We start from the raw sequence: 4,969 nt of genomic DNA on the forward strand, positions 1-4,969 counted from the left end.
TGTTTTCTGCCAAACCCACCATATTTTACAGTAGGGGTAGGTGTTTTCTGCTTGTTTCGGGAAGGCCAAACCCACCATATTTTACAGTAGGGGTGAGGTGTTTTCTGCATATGTGTTGTTTCGGGAGGCCAAACCCACCATATTTTACAGTAGGGGTGAGGTGTTTTCTGCATATGTGTTGTTTCGGGAAGGCCAAACCCACCATATTTTACAGTAGGGGTGAGGTGTTTTCTGCATATGTGTTGTTTCGGGAAGGCCAAACCCACCATATTTTACAGTAGGGGTGAGGTGTTTTCTGCATATGTGTTGTTTCGGGAAGGCCAAACCCACCATATTTTACAGTAGGGGTGAGGTGTTTTCTGCATATGTGTTGTTTCGGGAAGGCCAAACCCACCATATTTTACAGTAGGGGTGAGGTGTTTTCTGCATATGTGTTGTTTTGGAAGGCCAAACCCACCATATTTTACAGTAGGGGTGAGGTGTTTTCTGCATATGTGTTGTTTCGGGAAGGCCAAACCCACCATATTTTACAGTAGGGGTGAGGTGTTTTCTGCATATGTGTTGTTTCGGGAAGGCCAAACCCACCATCTGACCATACTACTGCCTGGAGTTTGCTAATTGGCTTTGACACTTGTATTGTTGCTATGGTTATATGACATGAAAATAGAGCTCTGGCCACACTGCAGCAGTGGCTTTGGCCTTCGAAAGAACAACACATTTTCAGAAAATACCTCATCCCTACTGTAAAATATGGTGGGTTTGGCCTCCCGAAACAACACACCTCATCCCTACTGTAAAATATGGTGGGTTTGGCCTCCCGAAACAACACACCTCATCCCTACTGTAAAATATGGTGGGTTTGGCCTCCCGAAACAACACACCTCATCCCTACTGTAAAATATGGTGGTGGATCTTTGATGTTATGAGGCTGTTTTACTTCCGCTGGTCCAGGGGCCCTTGTTAAGGTCAACGACATCATGAACTTTACCAAGTTCCAGGACATTTTTGCCAAAAACCTGGTTGCCTCTGCCAGGAGGCAGAAACTTGGCCGCAAGTGGATCTTCCAGCAAGACAACCACCCCAAGCATAAAATAATACATGTTTTAGCGATGTGGCTGGCTTTCTGTATTATTGATTTCATACAGTCTTTTTTCCCTCATCTTTGTCAAGGGATCCAATAATTCCAGACTCCACAGTACATGCTGCAGAGAGACACACAAGAATGCATGGTAGCACACAGACTTCCTGCACTCTCTGTCACATGCGGTTAGGGCACCTGTGCTTTTAAAGGAATGTGACCTTTGTTGTCAAGTTCTGGTTGAAACCTCTAAAAATGGAAGCAGGGCGGTCACAAAGAATCAGCCGCCTGTCCATGTGGTTGCACACACACTCTGACACGTCTCCTGAATTCCTCAGAGAGAATTTGTGCTTGTGTCAGCCTGCATGATTGGTTAGAAGAAGAGAGACCTTTCTAACATGGAGAACAACATCTATCAAGCACAGAGTACCACAGTATGAGTCATAAAACCCATAAAACTCTGTGGTCAAAAAAAGGAAATGGTTCCAATCATTTTTCCCTCATTCATTTTAGAAACTTAAAATAATTGCTGTGTTTTGATAACCGTGTAAATCTCTCTAGGACAAGGTTATTTATATTGATATAGTCGCCTGAATTTACCCACCACCCACACACTAATTACTGTAGCATTTTACAATCCGAGTAAATAGAACCGATATGTCACCCTGTCCAGAGAGAGTTACATCATCAAAACGTCACGCCAGGGTCAGTCTACACGAAACGCTGCCCTTATTTCAAGTGTTTCTAAAATTACCAATTGGAAAAATGAATTATGCCAAAAAATCGATTGAACCATTTCCCTGTTTGACTGCTAGGTTGCATGGATATTATGACACCTCCCCTGTGAGGCTCTACTATCAACAGAACTCACAGGAAAACATAGATATTTTGTAACTTGAAGGCATATTATTTCTTTGTGTTAGCGAAGAATACTTTTTCACAAGGGAGAAAGAGCAGTGAGACAGTGGATGAAAGGTTACGTAATGATCCTACAGTGAGATTGAGGTGCAGAGGAGGACTATGGGTAAATGAGGGGCAGTGGTGCGCACTAACAACTCTAGTGTCCTGCTACGTCTGCATAGTGACATCTCTTAAGTGCACTCCATGACCCACTTATCAGAGGTGCGCACTAACAACTCTAGTGTCCTGCTACGTCTGCATAGTGACATCTCTTAAGTGCACTCCATGACCCACTTATCAGAGGTGCGCACTAACAACTCTAGTGTCCTGCTACGTCTGCATAGTGACATCTCTTAAGTGCACTCCATGACCCACTTATCAGGTGCACTAACAACTCTAGTGTCCTGCTACGTCTGCATAGTGACATCTCTTAAGTGCACTCCATGACCCACTTATCAGAGGTGCGCACTAACAACTCTAGTGTCCTGCTACGTCTGCTAGTGACATCTCTTAAGTGTCCTGCTACGTCTGCATAGTGACATCTCTTAAGTGCACTCCATGACCCACTTATCAGAGGTGCGCACTAACAACTCTAGTGTCCTGCTACGTCTGCATAGTGACATCTCTTAAGTGCACTCCATGACCCACTTATCAGAGGTGCGCACTAACAACTCTAGTGTCCTGCTACATCTGCATAGTGACATCTCTTAAGTGCACTCCATGACCCACTTATCAGAGGTGCGCACTAACAACTCTAGTGTCCTGCTACGTCTGCATAGTGACATCTCTTAAGTGCACTCCATGACCCACTTATCAGAGGTGCGCACTAACAACTCTAGTGTCCTGCTACATCTGCATAGTGACATCTCTTAAGTGCACTCCATGACCCACTTATCAGAGGTGCGCACTAACAACTCTAGTGTCCTGCTACATCTGCATAGTGACATCTCTTAAGTGCACTCCATGACCCACTTATCAGAGGTGCGCACTAACAACTCTAGTGTCCTGCTACGTCTGCATAGTGACATCTCTTAAGTGCACTCCATGACCCACTTATCAGAGGTGCGCACTAACAACTCTAGTGTCCTGCTACGTCTGCATAGTGACATCTCTTAAGTGCACTCCATGACCCACTTATCAGAGGTGCGCACTAACAACTCTAGTGTCCTGCTACGTCTGCATAGTGACATCTCTTAAGTGCACTCCATGACCCACTTATCAGAGGTGCGCACTAACAACTCTAGTGTCCTGCTACGTCTGCATAGTGACATCTCTTAAGTGCACTCCATGACCCACTTATCAGAGGTGCGCACTAACAACTCTAGTGTCCTGCTACGTCTGCATAGTGACATCTCTTAAGTGCACTCCATGACCCACTTATCAGAGGTGCGCACTAACAACTCTAGTGTCCTGCTGACACGTCTGCATAGTGACATCTCTTAAGTGCACTCCATGACCCACTTATCAGAGGTGCGCACTAACAACTCTAGTGTCCTGCTACGTCTGCATAGTGACATCTCTTAAGTGCACTCCATGACCCACTTATCAGAGGTGCGCACTAACAACTCTAGTGTCCTGCTACGTCTGCATAGTGACATCTCTTAAGTGCACTCCATGACCCACTTATCAGAGGTCCAACTCCATTGTATGGTATGTGATGTGACTGAAGTCTCTCACTGGAACTTTAACACAGTGGTAGGAAACACTCCTGGAGAGATACACAGTTTTCTCCACCCCTGCACCAACAGCAGCTAACCACACAATGTCCTGTCTGTAACTTGAAGACTGATGTTAGCGGATGCCAAGCTTTTAGCTCAGTGGGCTCACACAGTCTTGAGTCACGCCACCAACTGCCATGTTCATTATATTTAATATCATCTTTGGTTGTTTGTTAATATGTGCTGGAGAAAAAGGGAGGCGTGTATATTTCCTGATGTGTGTGTGTATTTTCCTTGACGTGGCCTCTCTCTCTGCATGCCAGTCTTGGTTGGTTTGTGTTTTTGGCTCAGAGACAGTCGCTTCATTATTTTTTGAGTTGTGTGTGTTACATAAATGATGGTCCTACACAGTCATAATCGAATCATTCCCATGACTGAGGCAGTAGGAGCAGAGACCCAATCTGCCTTTCCTTCTCACTTCTTCTAGTCTCTATATCCCACTCTTTCACTCGTTTTCTGGGAGTTCCTCTCCTGATCTAGACATTAATGAGCAGATTAGTTCAGGCAGGCAAGGATAGGATAGTCAGAGACACACAATAACTCTGTTCTCATGCAGAGGAATGTCTGTTCTGTTGGCAGGTCAATAGGTAGGTGATCGGGGGTTGTGTGGAAGTTGTATGCTGGTTGTGTTCTCTAAAAGGTTGTGGGAGAGTTGTGTGCGTTTATTGGTCGAGTCAAAGTTGTGTAGGCCTACAGTTATGCTGTTGTTCTCTAGGGAAAAGGTTGTCTTTGTGTGTTGTAGGACTAAGGTCAGCAACAATAAATGATTCCGTCAGCAACCTTTTTATTCAGAGTGAAAGACCTTATCATCTAACACTGATAACATTTGATTGGCTCATTCAGATCACTTGATCATTGTTCCAGCTCTCAAATACACACACACACTCACACGTGTGCGCGCGTAAGTAATGCAGTATGATAAATCTTCACAGTTCATAAAAGCAACATGAAGCATATTAACAACAAAGTAGGTCTGCTCCTACGTGTGTGTGATCGTAGCAGGGGGTCTTGTTTAGCCCACTGGTAAACAGTACTACTCCTAGTAGGAGCAGGAACTATGGACAGGATTATTCAATGAAGTGTTTGTTGACATTCATAGAGAGACTAATAGTTCAAGCATCAAATGTCTCAGTTAGATGTAAAATTGCGCGACTAAGACTTCCTTGGCAAAAACGTCAAAATCAATGACAGATTTCTTGATTTATCTGAGATGAATTCTGCCTATTTTGAGGAAGTGTTGCTGGGTATGTTGTTGCTACGGTGGCTCAAGAGA

Source organism: Oncorhynchus tshawytscha, linkage group LG08 (assembly GCF_018296145.1).
Source record: "Oncorhynchus tshawytscha isolate Ot180627B linkage group LG08, Otsh_v2.0, whole genome shotgun sequence".
NCBI classification, from domain to species: domain Eukaryota; kingdom Metazoa; phylum Chordata; class Actinopteri; order Salmoniformes; family Salmonidae; genus Oncorhynchus; species Oncorhynchus tshawytscha.